Source organism: Geospiza fortis, unplaced genomic scaffold, assembly GCF_000277835.1.
Source record: "Geospiza fortis unplaced genomic scaffold, GeoFor_1.0 scaffold23, whole genome shotgun sequence".
In the NCBI taxonomy this organism is placed as follows: domain Eukaryota; kingdom Metazoa; phylum Chordata; class Aves; order Passeriformes; family Thraupidae; genus Geospiza; species Geospiza fortis.
The window spans coordinates 5,440,164-5,458,964 of record NW_005054303.1 but is presented as its reverse complement, the minus strand read 5'-3'; positions in this window follow the sequence as shown (position 1 = coordinate 5,458,964).

The following is an 18,801-nucleotide window of genomic DNA, read 5'->3' as shown; positions in this document are numbered from 1 at the left end:
AGGGAAAGAATAACTCTTAACATCTTTCTATTTTGTTTACTAGAAAATTTTAAAGGGAGAAAAAGCTTAACTGTTATGGCAAGTTGATATTTCTGCCCTTATAAACTATTTTTATTGTACTAATTTGTTCATATTATTGTACCACAGATAAGAGCACTGTTGTTACAGCTTGGCATGTTCATAGTCAACCTTCCTTTTCCAAATACTTGTATCTTTGGTACTATTTAAGTGGCAACAGAAGCTGGCAAGAATCTACGGCTACACTTCTTCTTTTTAACTATGAAAAACACTCTGGTTAACTCTTGTCTTTGTTTAGTCTATTGTTTCAGTTTCTTTGAAAAGACAATGGCAGACATTTTATGGGAGCGACTTATGGTTCAATCTCTAAGAAGTTTATTTCTGTTTGCTAACAAACTAGTCTTTTGGGGGCTTTGTATTTCTTATAGTAGCAGTCATGGACACTAATTCCCAAATATGGGCTTGTAATTCCTGCATCGGGTTATAGTCACAGAAATAAAAAAGGCACAGGAACTAGGAATAATGACATAATCCCACAAGTGTTACAGAAAGAGAGGTCATAATGCCCCTTAAGTGAAGCTGTGACTGGAAATGTTCAGGACTTACTGTCCCAGTAAACCTATTGTCCTCATTATATGAACTCTTTGTGGGCACCAGACAAACACATAACAGAAAAGCTGTCTTCTGCCCAGAAAAGCTTATTTTCTAATTTACAGCTTCTTTGAGCAGCTACTGTCCACAATAAATCTCAAAAGGTTGCTTTCTCTTAACAGTACATTAGAGTTTTCACTGAAGCAAGCGCCGAGCTCGGGCAGCGCTGACCTGCACGTGCTCCCGAGTGTTTCCACTGGAGCGGCTCTGGTGCTCACAGTCCATCCTGTTCCTGCCAGTGCCATAAAAGCTGGTGTTTGCAGAGGCAGGGAAGGGCAGGGAAGCAGGCAGTGATACTTCCTGAGAACAGCTTCCCAGTTCTGCAACACTTTGAAAGTCAGGGACTTCTTGAACCAGAAATAATCATGTGGGTTTGAGGTGTCTTTGCCTCAGGGGATTTCTCTTCCAAGAACTTGTGTAGTTTTCTATTGAACCCATGTCATCTACACTTGGGGCAGAGTGTTCTGGTCCAAAATTGCATATTGTTGTGAATGTGCCTTGTTTTGCTGGTTTACAGGCCGGTACCTTCAAAGTTTCCAGGGTAGGAAAGTAGTGCTTGTTAGGACAAGCAGTACTTTCTTGGGATGGCCCCAGAGTACCCAAATGCACGCTTTTTTTTACAGCAAAAAAATGATGAATATTATGATACTGTAGATACCAATGCCTTAAAAAAATTGTATTTTAATAATTAAAAGCTGCTCTAGGTGATAGCTAACCAATATAATGTCAGGAAAAGTCACTAGTGATGGGAAAAAAACCAAAAAAAACAGCAAGAAAGAGCCTCTAAACAATTGTTCTGCCTAGAAGACCCTGTGTACATAACCAGAAAGTCTTGTTCAGAGCCTTGGAAGAAAAGACAGACAAGTGTGTCTTTTGTTTATGCATCGCTGGGTTTTTTACATACAGTGGTTCAGGAATTACATCACACAAGGTTTTTACTCTCCATCTCCTTTTACAATTCACTTTTAGATATGGTATGTCTACAACATAGTTACAAAAATTATTTAAATTAACCCACCCAGAATATAATGCTGCTGCAGCTGAACTGTGCAACTGGACTCCTAGTTTTCTGCCAGCAGCAGTGCTTCCTCTCCACTGTGGAACTGCCAAGGGAACACACACCTTAACTTCCAAAAGTGACCACAGCAGTCTTCATTTGCTACTCTTTTTTTAAATGTAATTTTCACTACTTGATAGTTTGAATGAACAATTGATCAGAAAGAGGACATGTATTGAAACATTTGCATATCTTGCAAGTGAAGTTTTGCATGTTGTAAAAACAAATTCACTCTATAGTTTCACATGAAGGCTTAAAATAATTATTAAACAAGTCTTTGTTTTCATGCTGGGCTGAGGTTTCCTTCCACATCTGTAGTAAATTGTCCTAAGGAACATTGATTCAGAAGAACTAGATTGTCTTTTAGTAGCATGGTTAGGATAGGCAGATGAGTCATGAAGAAGATTACTGTTATAGTTGATGTCAGGGAAAAAACCCCAGTTTTATGTATTATATTTCAGCAAGTAAAATACATAAAAATTTGGTCTCTTTAGCAAGATCATCTGGTTTCACTAAGTCTTGTATCACCCTTTGAGCAGTCTACCTTCTATGTCTGAGGGATGAAATGCTAGAATATAAAAAAAAATGTTAGAAGTTTTTCTGCCAGTGTTATTGCCACTAGACAATTTTCCAGCATGCAATTGATGGTTAAGGTTTCTGCATCATACATAATAATTCCAGGTGACTTTTGCAGACTGCATTTAAGTTGAATGGCATCTGATGTAACTGAATGAGCAAATTGTCCTTTATCTGAACAGTGGATCCTGTACCACCAGTTCCTGCAGCTTTTCTCTCCAAGCAACATTAATAATTGTCTTTTTTGAGTTATTCCTTTACCTTTTTTTGGGGAGTCTTAGACTTCATCTCTCTTCCTGGTAGTGAGGGAGAGCTGTGTTACACTGTTAGAAATCAAGACAATCTATGTTACAAAAGAATGCTCTTCCTCATAGCACTATTTTGCAAAGTATGTATGTGTGGCAGGAGACTTACTTTTACTTTTTAACTCAAGGCAGATAGTGTATAAAGTGTGTAAAGTTCAGTGGAAGCCCAATTTGAACTGACAGATTATACACTAGGATGACATTAGTATAATATAGGAGGAAAATCCAGTGTGAACCAGCCTTCTTGAAAAGGGATAAAAAATACATTAATTTATGGTAATACTTATTTTAGGGAGTAGGAAATGAGCCAAAGTAGAAATTATATTAGTCTTTACAGTCTTGCAAAGAAGAGTGATGTATATAAAAAAGCAGCTAAATGATTGTGGAACTTATGCTTTGACATTTGTGTTCTTCTCTCTTAATTCTACATATGGCCACATGTAACTATGGCAGGTGAAGTCAACTTTTTGGAAACAACTCTAAAAAGTTCTGGTTTCAGCTGCAAATGTCAAATGTCATCCTAGTGCTGTTTCTGATTTCTCTCTTGTGATGGGCATTGGCAAAAATCCAGAGAGTAATAAGGTAAACTTGATTTTCAGTTTTGAGTTAGACACATAAGGAAGAAATTTCTGATCTATAATGTAATTTGAAAACCCATCTTAGACAATAATTACATATTTTATCTGTATTGATTTGCTTTTTATTGATGATCTATAGATGGTGTGGCCATTATTTCTGTGAAAAACTGCTCAGTTTTCTTCATGCATTTCTCCCTATGCTGTTTTACCATCTGTTGATGAATATAAGTAAATATTGTTATTGTAAAGATAGTCTTTAGTCTGGCCTGTAACGTGCTATCCAAATTAAATCTTGGCTGTCTGGGGAGTTTGTGATTTTTAGTGGTTCTGAGTGTATGTGACTGAGAGTGTGTATAATAACCACAAACCACCAAGGTCATTTTTATTTATTTATTTATTTGCTTTGGAGACCCTGCCCCTACTTGGGGAGGGGGTGCTAGAAATCTGTGTGCATGAGGTAAGTCCTTCTTACATATGGAGTGAATTAGGAAAGGCTGAGAGAGAAAAATAGTGCATTTTCCAGTGTCCATCATTATGAAACTGGAATATGTGTTAAGCAGCTGCCAACTTTACATGCTGAGCAAAATACTGACAGTAAGCTTGTCATCTTTAATTTGCTCATTTTACCAATATGTTTCTCTTTGGTCTTGATGGAGGGAAAATCTTAGGCAATCTCAAATATATTAAGGAGTGAAGCACACCAAGTTAGAATTGTTTAAATGGAAAATTTAGCCACATTAATAGTGCATCATCTTTTTTCTATTAAGAAAAAAAATAGCAAAGGTTACAGGACAAAATTTAAATAAAACCAAGTTAAATAAAGACAGAGTGGCCCCATGGTGGGAAAAGAATTAGCCTAAAACAGCTTGAGAGGAAACAAACACATAGCAGGTCTATTTTTTGTATCTGTAAATAAATACAAAATTAAACACTGAAAATTGACCTAAGAGGCTGTCCTTTATTTTGGAGGAGATAATTCATTGGAAAAGTCAGAATAACAACAGGCGTAAGTCAGGTGTAGTTAAAAAAGAACTAAATTCTTAAATATTGTTCAGAAAAGTATTTAAAATAACACCAACAGTGTGTGGAATGATATTATTTTGGGTTATAGTTGTCTACATGATATAATTCTCAGTACGTAAAGGAAAACAAGGGAAGGGCTCACTTTTCTGATTTTTTTAAAATGTGAAATTCAGCCATTTTTCCAGATGTGTCTGTACAGATGTATCCAGTTGGGCAAGCCAAAAGGGTATTCTGCTGTTTCATTGAATAGAGCTCTTTGTAAATTTAGCACACTACATTTATATAGTATTTGGCTAAGCAGCTACCTGAACTGATGCAGAGAAAGCAGATGAAATATATTCAGATTTAATATCTTGTGCTTTCACTTGTTCTGAGAAATATTTTTCTCACTGAAATGTGAAATGCTAGTGTGAACTGAAATTAAATCTTTAGAGTAAGAAAACATCTAGGACTACGTTTTCAAAGATATAGAAAAAAATGACTGCAAAACATATTCTGTGAAATATCAACCATATAATTCCAATATGAATAATGAAATAAATTTTAATGGCATTACTAGAGGTGAATTAAGCAGTTCCCAACTGATTAAAATGACATTGTGCACTTTGAAACAACACTGAATAAAGCATCAGATTGGAAACCTTGTGAAACCTTGTGATCAGAGAAATATTTATAAGTTCTGATCAAGTATATAGTAAAGACAGGCCTGAATCAATGTCCTTTGTACCCTTATCCAAAGTAAACCAAAATGCCAAGGTATGTAACATTCCTGTTTTTAGTGTATCATTCAGAATGACTTCCATGATTCAAATTAATGCAATATGAATACTCCTGGCTTCTATTAGGAACTCTATGTCCCCTCTTCTGGACAGCAGAAATTATTTTAATTGTATACCCTGCATGCTGGCATAAAAGAAACATTTTCACTTTCTCAGTTCCACGGTTTAACTCAAAGTGTTAAAAGTGCTTCTGCCAAATATAAACCAGGTTTTCCACTAGCTCTTTTATATTTTGGATTTCTCAATATTTCTCAGTATTTCTCTTGATTTGGCAGGTCAGCCTGTTTATGGAGGCACTGACCATGATTACCTTCCGTTGGTTTTGCTTTTGCAGGAGGCAATCAGAACTTTGTAGAATCAGGGTTTTTTCTTAAGTTTCCAAAGTTCTTTTAATTGAGAGATGAAGAGAGACAGAAGGAGACAGAAAACTTGATGGCTTTCTAACAAATACATTTTTAAAGTGTAATGGCAACATTCTTAATTGAAACTTTTTTAAAGAAACATCAAATTTGTCCTAATCTGTTAAAGTCCTATAAAAAGCAACACTCTAAGAGCTAGTAGTCTAAACATGCTAATATAGAATGGTTCTAGTTTAGGAATATAAAGCTGATGAGGTTCAGTCTCAGGTTGCTTCTTGAGTCACTGCTGTGATCTACAAAACAGCTACCATTTGATGGTTCTGGGTTCAGCTTTATCTGAAGCATTCCAGTGTGAGTATTGTAGGGGAAAAGTACAGTTCTTCTAATAAGACAAAACCTGACAGAACTGATTTTGCTCAAAAGTAAACAAAAAACTGCTGTGAATTGGAATGAAATTTGTTGAGTATTGGCACCAGCACAGCTTGTTTAGTACTACAATTAGAACGAGTCTGCAGCCTTCATATATCCAAACTGACATCAGTCTGGAATGACTTTTCCAGAAAGAGTAGTATGGTGAAGAACAGAGTAATGTGTAGGCATCCTCAGCAGTGGCATGCCAAACAATGAACCATGTGGTTTACTTGTGCAGTTTTTAAAAAAAGAAACAGCTACAACATGACTGTACTTCCCTACATCCACCCAGAAGGCTGGACAGCGTGCAGAAATGGATAATTATGTGTGTAACTGGGATGCATGTTATAGAAAGATCTACCTTACACCATGGTATGAAATGATCTCATGATTTGTAAATAGTTTTTCCAGATTAATTATAATCCTGAAATTCAGGAATATTTTAAATCACCCTGATTATATAGATAGATTATAGTCTTTATGTGTATACACATGATATACATAATTAGAGAAATGTGCTTCATTCAAACCAACTGCAATCATGAAATTACTTTTTCCCATTAAACTTCACAGGAGGCTGTGATTACATCCTTTTTATTTTTAATGAGAGTTCCCTGCAATTCCCAAGCTCTCAAATGTTTCAAACCAGCTGTAGTAGTAGGACTTTTAATTATACTCTTGCTTAGTGAGTGACATATAGCTCTTTCTCAGTGTGAATTAGCTCTGGAAAAACAGATAGGAGTAATATGAACTAAAAAACTAAATGCAGAACAGCTGTGGACAGAAATAAATGCCTTGATTGAAAACACTCCCCTGGTAGTTTCCTTGAATGTTGCTATGGTACAAAAATTGCATTTTTATTATAGGTTTTCTAAAGTGACAGGTGTTCTTTAGAGCACCTTTCCTGTGCTTTTACCTTTAATTTTAAAAACGAAGTTGTTAGTTTGCAATTTACTTTGATATATTGAAAAAGACAGCACATTATTTTTCCTACAGTGACTTTGTGTAAATTTACCATATGTAAAATGCATCTGGACAGAATATTTTCTGGGAAAGGGTCTAGCCTGCATTGGGTGGAATTTCTGATGATTTAGAGGTTATTAATAAGCTTCCTGAAATTGAAAAATAAAAAAAACTTATGAAATTATTGAACTGAAGGTGATAAGCTTTATCAATTAAAAGTGTATTTTTTGATAAATTGTATTTCTCTTTTTTAAAACTTTTAATTTTGAAAATATGAACATTTTGTTTTATAAATATAACCTGTGCCACTATAAATATACAAACTTTTAATTGAAAACTTAATATTTGATGAATTTTTACTTAGGGTTAAGCAGGTTAATAGTATTTGAAAAATGACCTGAGCCTTATTTCCATCACAGTAGCAATTCTTTAGTGCCATGGGAGTTTTTAGAAAATAAGCAGGAAAAGTGTAACAAAAACACCAAAACAAGTCTGTCTTAAAATATGGTCCTTGGAAATGACACTTCCAACTTCCCAGGTGCAGTTGGATTGTTAACTGTGTCAGCAGTATCTCAGAATCCAACAGATTCTGGGTTTGGTGCTTCTCAGCTCTGTAGCACTTTGTATAACCAACAACACAACTTTGAAACGAACAACAACTTGGGGCAAGAATCCAGAACAGTTGCAAAAGCATAGATTTTTCTCTTTGTCTTGAAGTAGTTGTGTCATTGCTGAGCATGACTTTTCATAACGGGCTGTGCTTCTAAATTCACTTTCTATCGGCTTTGTCTCGTTCATACTCAGGATTTTGCTAAGTGTTCAAACAGACATCACAAATCTCTGTTGACTTCCAGAGCTAACCAATGACATGAACTGAAATTTAGAGACTTGCTTTTGATATCAGCATGATATTAGCCTAAGTGTTACAATGCTTGCTGGGGACTCGGTATGATTAGAGACATGCCCCTGCAGAGTTGGCTGGCAGAAACTGTGGCAGCATGTGGCAGAAAATCTCAAGTTCTTTGGAATGGCAATATTTTAGAGGAGTGATAATACTTGTTTCAGCTCAAAACCTCTTAAGGACATCCTTTACTTTGGGAGGTTGAAAGTATGTACCAAAGTCTCCCTGAAGAGTCAAGTGGGAAAAATTTCTCCTGGAGGAATTAAATCCAAAAATCTAACTCACATATGTTGACTCTCTCTTCTGCTGGAGGAACGTGTCTCTCTTAACCAGTTACAGAATGTGTCACAAGCAGCTTGTTTAGGTACCTAACTCTGACACTTGGCTTGGCAATATGTGTAAAATACCCAGAGCAGTGTTTCAAAGACACTTTGAATGGTGTCATTTTTGTCCATCTCACAGGACATACTACCAGAAGAACTACACCAAGCTTCCTTTGAATTCTCTGACTTAATGTTTGAACATGTAGCACTGCTAGTGCTGAATACCCTCTTTGCATATTTCTTTTGCATAAGAAGTTTCTATAAGCCTATGTAGTTCTCTTGAATCAAACAATATCACTACCCAGAGTTTAAATTCTGGATTCCTTGGCCAGATTTTCTATTCTATGAAAGGTTATTGCAGTCTTCTAGCTGGTATTAATAAATAAATGTAATATTTCCACTAGAAAAAATAGCTGAAGTCAGAAAATTTCAGTTCATACAGCATAAATGGCTGACATTTCTGTCACCTGCAGCTTCTTAAAGATTGATACATTTGGGGTTTTTATATTGCAAGATAAGCTTCATGAAGCTGTACTAGAGAAAGGATGGAGAATGAAGGCAAATGTGGATTTTGCAATTACATCTGATCATAAATCAGCTTGCTTCATATTGCTTCCAAGTTTTCTGTTCTCTTATTTTGGATTAAAATGAACTAGTTTAAACACAAACTAATGCAATTATGAAGAAAAATTATTGTTCTTTGATTTTTGTGTTTTGATAAAAGTGATGCAGTTTTTTTTAAAATCTGATGGTCAACCTGAATACTTAGCTATTTCAAGGGAATGTACAACAGCTAACCTTTCACCACCAAAATTTGAACTTGAATTAATACCTTCATCCAGGCTGTCTGAATATGAATTGAGCATGTTTTACAAGATCCTAAAAGTAGGCTACAAAAATGCTGCTTTCCTAACTCCATTTGATTCAAATGGATTCCTATGTAGTATTTTCGGAATTCCTCACCATAGTTGGTTTTGCTCTGGAATCTGATAGCCAGTTGCTTTTTCACCTGAAGCAAAACAAAATAAACAATGCAAAATTGTCCTCAAAATGAACACTGACAATAAAAGCCCAGCTGCTGTAAGAAGAAGCTGTTAATTCTTACTGGTGTAGGGATAAATCACAAACTCTAAAGGGCTTTCCTAGGATACATCCAGAGAGGAGTGGGAGGACAGTCATTGCCTTCCTTTACTTAGGCAGCATGAGAAGGACATCTCAGCCAGATCTTGGACATGAAATTTCTTCCCACTAATGAGAACTATTTTTAAAGCACTTAGAATGTTTTGTTAGCTATAGCAATAATAATGGAGTTATTAATATAGCTTCACTCTGTCTAGACAGATCTATATCTAGCTGAAAATGATGAGAACAAAAAGAAGAGAAACAGATTTATTTCTGAATTTCAAACATCTCTAATTCCAAAAGTTTCACTGAGTTCCCACCACCCACCATGCTGAAATGACACTAGTGTACAAGAAGTTGGCAGAACATGATGCTTATGGCAAGCGTGCGCTGTTACTTTTTTGGATTGCACCAAGCACTCACTGTCATGTTTAGCAGCCAGGGCTCAAAGGTTGCTCAAAGGCCAGAGCTGATATCACAAGTCAGGTGGCCCAGTTACACAAATAGAACTAGAATTTGGTGTGAACCAAACAGATGTGTCCCCAAATGTGAGAAATGTATTTGTAAAAGATTCTCAAAACCTGACTGAAAGCTCACACAGTCTTGTACATCTGTATGTAAACTCTGAGATAAGGTGTGCTGACTTAGAAAGGCCATGGAATAGAGATGACATTGTTGAGAGAGAGAGATTGAACTAGAAACAAGTTTCAAACTATGGCCTTGCAAAAAAGACCAGATATTTTGGAGAGTTAGAACTTTGGAAGGTGCGTTGTAGCAAGACCATGTGGGGTTAAATAATAGGTGATTGGTGTTAGAAGTGTTAGCAGCATTGTGTGGCAAAAGCTAATAGGCTGAAAAACATTTATAAGCAGGAAATAGGTTGGATTCTGATAGAATGGCGTTGAGTTTTACATCTCTTGTGTCTCACCCTGCTACGAGACTGATAATGGAATAAAATCTTTTAAAACACCTCTCAGTTGCCCCGTCTCTGTAGAGCTGGGAATTTCCAACACCCAAACTCCTGCAGATCAGCACAACTCACCTGTCCTGTCCCCTCTGGAAACCTATGGCCCTGTACCTTTGCAAGACAGGCCAAGCAGCCTCGCAACCTCTCATCCTTCCAGTTCAAGCAGGTGCTCAGTTCCCCCTGCAGCAGCCACGTTCCCTCCTGCTCCAGGTAATCTCTTACAAACCTGTGCCATGTGTAACCACCCATCCCCAGAGAAGCTGTTCACTTCCTTCCTTTGCTCGAGAAGAAGCTCTTCCTCTGGGAGGAGCTCCCTCAAGTCAAGCAGCTGCCTCAAACTTTCCTGTAGAACAAACTGCCTTCTTCTTGCCTAAGGTGCTGTTTTCCCCCTACCACCTACCAGGTTCGTGGTTTAACACTTATCCAGGATAAATTACTGCTCTCATGTAGTAACAGTATTGTGCAGTTTTTATACCATGTATTGTCTGACATTGGGAATTTGGGTAGCTCCTGAATGACAAAAATGATTCCCCAGACTAACTCTCACTCACTGAACCTTTCATTCTTTTCCTAATGTTTAAATGTGCATTTCAACATTGTTTCAGGATTTTGCGGGTCTTCCTTTTTTTTCTGCTGGTATGTCAAATGCTTCAACTCCACTGAAAGTATAGAGCATGACTGCAATGCTGACCATTTTTCTTTTAGTGGTTCATAACCCTCCTCAGGCACAGTGCAACTCTGTGGAAATATTCAGTGGTTTTCCATATTTCTGGATGTTTTGAACTCTGCTTATTACTGTAATTTATAATTCTTGTATTTCCATCAGTGAAAAAAGTCTTGAGAAAATGTGCTTGTAGAGCTCCTCTTTGGGAGGGGAAGGAAGGGGGGAAATACTGGGTATCAGTAGTGGTGGCAGTGTTTTACTGTGGTGAAAGCATCATGATGTTGTTATATCCTTGATGCCAAATTGGGAAACTGCACAAGGGTCCTCTGCTAGTGCAATCCAAGTTCCCAAATCCTTAAATTCCCCAAACCTCTATCCCACCAGATATCACCTAGCCAGCAATCTCATCTTCACTGATCTCTGTGTACCAAGGCCTTTCCATCCACGATCAGTTTACCACAGTTCTATTGATGCTTTTTCTTTGCCAGGTCACCCCAAACTCCTGAGATTATGTCTTGAAGTTTTCTCCTCCACTGTGTCCTGGATACTCATCTGTAAATTCCCTACTTCTGTCTTCATTCAAATCCTTTTCCACCTGTGCATTCACCCCATTAACCTCCCTCCCCATTCCAAGTCTGTATGTCTGTAGGAACAATTACTGACAGGTCCATTTATGTTTTTAAAGCCACGGATTTATGAACCTTCCCCATGTCCTCTTTCATTGCCTTGGATGCTAGCGCCTGCTAGCTGGCTGAATGTGTCCCCTTTCTTGGATCTGCCCTCAGAAATAAGCATGCCCCAGCCCTTGTTTCTGGCAGAACTCTAAGAAAACCTGGACACTGGCTGCAGTAATCAAAAATCTGCTCAGAGGGCAAAGGAAAAGAAGAGAAGTTGGGATGAAGAGTCCATGTAGAGCCCTTTAGGAACTGCTGTCCTTCAGTTCTGGATTTATTTTACCTCTGGTGCACACTTTGCTCTTGGTTCTATAATCACTCAGGGCAAGAAGGTCAGCTCCTAAAGGCCCACTTAAATCAACATCTGTGGTCTAACTGATCAGCATTACATAAGATGAACTTCAGCATAACATAACCGGTCCCAACTGAAAGGTAAATTGCTGCACAACATATGCAAAATACATGATCATGTGAAAGATGAACAAATTGCTTGGCTTCGTTCTCCAGTTCTGTAATCTCTTCCATGTGGGAACATCCCTGCACACATTCAGAGCCCTCATGGCCTCCATGGAGTTCTGTCCTTCCCTGCTGTGGCTCTGGCCATGAAGCACCAGCATTTGACACGATCCTTGAAATGAGTTTTCTGGAGCTCTTGTTTCCATAGGTTGTTTTGTGAGGCTTTAATGAGGCTGAGGGAGAAGCAGAATGAAAAGGGAGAGAGGAACCTGGGTTTGTGCCAGAACATGTGGTGGATAGTAGTAGTCTGATTTCTGAAATGGAGGTGTTGCAGCCAATGAGCTCAGTATTTCCCATATTAATGAATTTTAAGGTTGGCAAGAAGCTGCTTAGACAAACACAAGAAGCGTAACTAGGAAGGATAAGAAATACTCTGTTAATATTACTCTTCCCACCCATATTTGTATGTACACAAGACCCCTTCTGTTTATTTTAAATTCTACTCAGATTAAACAGTGAGATGACTTTAAATGACCAGTTTGGCAGCAGTTTGGAAATATTATATCCAGAGAGAATTTTATTCCCAAACTGAATTATATGTAGCAAACTGCAAGTTAATAATTTGGCCATGAAAGAAATAATAAGAAAAGTGTTTCTTATTATCAGTCAGCCATATGTATTCCAGAACAATTAGTGGTTTTGATTATTTGGATGAGGTTTCTGTGTTGGCACTTGCTGGGAATACAGCAAAGTGACAGTGAAAAAGAGTAGTATAAAATTTTAATTCTCTTGATACTGTCCAGAGTAGCAATATTTTTTCCCCTGAGTTATTGACCTAAACATCCATTTTGATTTTATTCAGTCCTGAAAGGGATGATGCTTTAGGCTTTTTTTCTTTTTTTAACTAAAAATGAATTGAAACACTAATTTTCCCAGGTTTCTTAGCTTTCCAAAGCCTGCTGAAAAGAACAGTATTTGTTTATATTAGGCTCTTCAATTTTTTGAAGGTTTCCACTGGCACTACTGTAGAAAGATAAAATGTTTTGCGCATTTACTACTGTATATTCTGTTGTAGTTCTAACTTCAACGCCACTATATTTCCTTTACATTTGTGCTTTGAATTGGTTTCACTGATGAAGACACAATAAATTATACATAAAAGAAAGTGATCTTCTAAGACGATGTTCATTAGGCAGTTCTAACTTGTAATGCATCAGAAACCATATGCTTTGTGCATTGGCTCACAGCTGTAAAACTGACTTGAAATTACAAATGAAGGCTTGGTGCCAGTTTCCAGTGAAACCAATGGCAAAACTTCATTTATTTCGATGGTTCAGAGTGAACTGTGCAATATTCACAACTACAAATTAAAAGTTTTTGGTTTTGAGCCAGTCTCATTTTTCCTTCTGCAGGTTTGTAATGCTGAAAATATAGGCAAACACCCTCCCCCCTTTTTTAGTGTATGAAGATATTAAAAAATCTAGTCTGTTTTTCAGTCATTTTAGTCCCTTCTGTTTTTTCACTGCAAACCAAGTAACTCAGGGCAGTCAGGCTATAAGGAAAAGGAGACTGAAGTGTCAAGTGTTTCTGGTCACACCTCAAGTGATACAGAGAGCAGCATGCCTTTGTGAGCACTCACAGACTCTCAGGGGGTTGGAGGGGTAGCTGTCCATCAGTGTCCATGACATTGCCAGACATACCATTCCACTGCAGATTCCATTCGTAACCTGATCCTGAGCTCAGGTAGTAAAAGGAGGGACCATTTACTTTATGGGGAGAAGGCTGTTCAAGCACCAAAGGGGCATTTTGGGAAATGATCTCACCCTTTGTTAAAAATCCATGTAATTTTTTATTACTATTGCACTATATTGTATGAAACTGTCTATCATCTGTACTAGGACAAAACTTGTAACATGCCTCCAAATTAATGATGGAAGTCTTCCAAACTATTGAAGGGATTTCTGAACATACATCCTCTTGAAAAAAAAGTGCATGAGTGGTATCACTTTCACACTTCTCTTTTTTGCTTTCTGAAGTACTTTCCCAACTTTTTGCCCCTTTTAACCTTTGGAAAAGAGGCTAGGCTTGTGTGTTGTAGACCGAAAATGTTCACTATCTAAGAAGGCTGAGCCTCCTAGTGGGGAGGTCATGCTGGACTTCAAGCGAAAACCTATCCATAATCCTGGAATCATCATGAAGCAGAGCATGTTTGAGGCATTTACAGCTGCCTGGCATTGTTGCTGAGGGACAAATTCAAATGGTTGATCTGCCAGGCTTGTCAACACCTTTGAAATGTGCTGCCTATCCTGGTCCCTCAAAAGACACCTTGGAGAGAGACAGGGAGCCAAAGTGACAGACAAAGCCAGAGTCCGCCTACTTGTCGCATTTTCTCCCCTTTTTTCCTTTTGTCTTTTATAATTGCCTTTCTTTTTCCTTGTTCTTATCCCAGCACTAATGTTGTAATATTGGTAAGTGGTTTAATTAGAAGATTTATTAACTTGTGTTTTTAATCTTTTTACTGAGAAAAAGTACCAAAAACTGAACATCAAAATAAAAGCTATTACACAATCCAATAGTTGGGTGCAGTCTGTCCCCTTTGAATTCCATGGCTAAATTCCCATTGGCTTTCATGGGAGCCTATTAAAGAACTAGCTAATGTTATTTTGTAATATGTATGCCACATGGGGTCTCAATTTAGTCACTTCACTAAAGGCACCGAAACAAGTGGCCTTCTTTTTTATTGATGTGAATGACTCAAGTAACTGAAGAGGAAGGCAAGTGCCTAATTTTAGTCCGTCCACAGTTGAATGTGGTAACCACAGTCCAGTACCATCACATCATTTATATGGGTTGGCATTTATCAGTCACACTGAGAATGGCTTAATAAAGAATGCTTCAAAAACACTTCTGTCGTGTATATCCCATAAATCTAAAGTAAAAGCAGATAGCAAAGGAGAGAAGTAAATATGAAACAAAAATCTGGGATTAGCTTGACAAAAAAAAATTAATACCTCTCTGAGGCTTTGCTTCATGTTAGTAATTAATCACCTTTTTTCAGTTAATTTCTAATATTTCAAATAATTAATGTCTTAAAAATATAAAGCAATTTAAACTGTCATCAGAACTGGGGTAGAGCTTGTCTGGAGCAGCATTCTGCAATTTGGTGAAGAACCAAGTGCTTAATTTAGAGCCAGAAGAGTTCAATGCACTTGGTTATTAAACACCAAACTGTAAACAAGTGCTTCAATATTTGGGAGATCATGACCTCCAGCATCACCTAATTTTTAAAAATTTGGTTCCCAAGTCACAGTAATATAAACTAAGACTCTTAGAATTTACAAAGCCATTGTTTGCTCTTTTCATAGGATGAATATTAAAATTTCTCTTGTCTGTTTGAGTATTAAGGCCACATCTGATTTTTTTGTTACACCTTTGTAAAGAAGAATTGCAAGTTCCACTAGTTTAAAAAAACTGTATTTATTCAGAAAGTATGGTCTTTATAAGAATAGATGTATAAGTATCTCCTGGCTTTAAGTATTAATTGACATATGCATCACACAGAGCATATGCGTATGGCTGTCTCTTGAGACCACATATTTTATTCCTTTAGCACTTTGGCATGTGAGCTTTGTGATTTATGCACATATATATAATGAGAAAAGTCTCATAATGTTTCCCTTCTCAGTGACACAATTGTGCTGGAGTTCTTTGCTTTTTGACAGCTTTCAGTGTGTGATTATGGGTTAGACTTCTTTTGGTAAACCCTGAACTATTCTTCATTTCCCCTGGGGAGCTGTGTACAGCTTCTGCATATTTATCTCAGTTCTCCATTTTTTATTTGGATCTTCTCAAGAAAGTGACAGAATTACTTCTGGCTTCTACTTACTGGTGTGCAAGATGCCTTTATTGTTTAGGAGAAAGGCATATTCCAGACTTTTCTAAAATGTCCACCTTTCAAGCCTCAATCTTACAGGATGGGAGATGCTAACCTTCAGAATTATCTCTGCCAGTGGTCTTGCTTTGACCTTGTTTGGGTCTTCAAAAACAACATATGCTTGGTCAGGTTGTGTCATCCTACTTCAACAGAAGATTTTGTCCAGCAAAATTTGGTAGGGCTTGAGAAGATTCCTTCACCCTGAAAAACTTTGGTGCACTCTTCCTTGGTTTTTTTTGGCTGTTCACCCCAGAATCAAGGCACCAGTTAAATTTGCCAGGAAAGTAATTCCAAGAAAAAAGGTACTTGCCATTTCTGTGTCTTTATCTCAGGAGATCTCTGGGTCCTAGCAGGTGGACTGTGTCGCTGTTGTCACAGTAGCAAGTCCACTGTGAGTAATGCAGTCTTTATGGGTAGTGCCAAGTGGTTGGATAATGTGAGTAACACAATCTTTTGGGATAGTGCCAATGGTTGGAAGCAATCTCTGCGCTGTCACGATTGCTGGGACATGACACAAACCCAGGCCCTTCACCACTGACACGGTGAGTGTCCTCAACCCTTTGGGCATCTGTCTCCTGCACCAGCTGTCTGAACTTGACGTGTTAAGAGTACATTTCCCTCATTAGCCCCAAGATCCAAACCAAGATTTCAGTACAAGCAGAAGTTCCTTTGTTTCTCCTCTGAATAAAAAGTGCATTTTATGAGAGGCAATGAATGCAAACAACCATGGGTGGGCAGAATGTCTGCTGGAAGCTCATTCTTCAGCAGAGACAATGCCTTTCTGCATTGCTGCTGGGTCTTTTGATAGGCTTCAGAGAGAGCAGAAGAAAAAGAGTCCTTGGCCCTTAGTGCAAACTGCCTAAATTTCATTCCTAGAAATATGTGGAGTGTATCAGGATGAATACTTACACTTCTTTCAGACACCAGCTTGACATGTTCTGCTTCTGTGGCTGTTTTGTTATCTTTTATCTTTCTCCAGGAACAAGTCAAACCCTGGATGTTATTGAAAAGACTAATGTGCCTTTTCATAATTGATTAATTGAATAAGACTTGAAGCTGGTGCTAATGACCTTCACTTACATCCTTTCTGTGAACCTGCAGCAACTTCCTCACTGACATATCTGTCAAAGATGTGTTTATTATTGAATAGTGCTTCCTTTGGAAGCATAAGAGAATGTTTTTCTATCATAGCCATTCTTCATGGGAAGTTTCTTTCAAGAGCTATCCTTATTTCTGGGTCAGAATTCCATCTCAGTCAGAAACTTAAATTTTGTCAATTTTTCATGTCTTTCCTCCACACATTGAATGCTAGTAAAGCTCTACCTTATTTCTTGTTTCTCTTCTTATTTCTGATTTCTGACAGGATAAGAAATTCCAGGTGTTTTCTGAGGCTCTTTCTGTCAGCAGCTTAACGATCTGGAGATGTTGTCATCTTTGTGTGCAGAGTATTCATAGAGATGAGAGGCTGTCATGGCCTGTTTTGAGACTGCAGTCAGGACTGCACCCATGATTGGAGAGAATGCCATTAGCTCTTCAGCTAAGTGGGTGGTAATGCTGAGAAATTTCACCTTCCCTGTCATCTGATGAGCATTCAAGTGGTGCTCTTTTCAATTTCATGAGATCCTTGGCCATCCAGGAGCATCTGGGAATGGTGCTGCACTTGGCAGTGTTCTTACAATTTTTATTGGTATGAAGAACTTCCATTACCTCTCTGGAGTAAATATGCAGCCTTTCTCTGGGCTCATGTTGTGTCAATATACATGTGTGCAACCACTATGAAATAGAAAACCAGCTTATTTAAAAGTAAAGCGTTTTCTTCTAAGTACGCGTAGAGATTTTCTGCTTGCAGTGGACATAAAGAAAGACAAAGATAACCTTTTCCTCTGGACAAAAGAGTGGAAGGGAAAATAATGTAGAAAGAAAAATTACATGGTAGAGAAGAGGATATTTTCCCTACTTTCTTCCATGGCATGACTGTATTTGTGTACTACCTCCATTTGCCGGTAAATTGACTCTCTTCCTTTTCAAAATATGCACGTCAGAAATGCTAGCAGAACTATTAGCACATTGAATGGGCCATCATACTGCTTTTGGGAAAGCATTAGCCAGGGATGCTAAGCCACACTTCTTGCTTTCAAAGTCTACCACATGAATGAATATCACTAATCATCACTGTTAGTCATTAGCAAGTAACCAGTTGCAACTACTGGGATCTAGAGGCAATTTTTTTTTCTGAACTTGTTTTTCATGCTGACATTTGCTTAATTAGTGGCAATAAGGCAGCTATGCTTGCTACTGGGGTGAGAAAAATCTGACACCTGCTGCATCATGGGTATAAATATTTCATAAAGATCCTATCTTTTCAAGTGATGCCCAGTAGTTCAGGGTTTGACTCTTAGCATGAGGGTGCCATTGTGGACTGCTTGTGGTAATTTTCCTGTTGCTTGCCTTCTTCCAGTGCCCTTAGGAAACTTGCTTCACTTTAACCCCCAGTTTTATGGCTGTTTCCTTTTTTGCATCATAGATAAGAAAGATTTTGTCATGCTTTTCTGTGCTATGTTTAAAATCTTAAATTCAAGACCTGGATTTCTCGGACAAATTCAAAGTTAGTCAGGACCTCCCAGAGTCTGTCCCCCAGTAAGAACGGAGAAAAAGGAAGCCACTGCAGTGGTTGAAGGGCTGAGTTATACAAAAGGTTACTAAACTGCCCTGGCACCCACCTTCTTTCTGAGCCAGAAGCAAATTTGAAAAAGAAACTGCTGTGCATCACTTGCCTAGCAGAACATGCTGCAGACAAAAGGAATCGAAACCACAACTAGAGAATTGGATTTCCCCTGCTTTCTCCAAAATAAATATTTGTTTGCAACAAAAGCAGCTGGAAGAATGAGACATGTACCTTTGACCTAAAAAGCTTGTGTGTTTGTGCCAGCTGCAGTAGAGGTATGATCCTCCACTGAGTGCTACCTAAGGTCAGGCTGAGCTCCATCTCCCCCAGCTTGTGAATTAACATCTTCAGCTACTTGCACTAAACAGAGAGAGG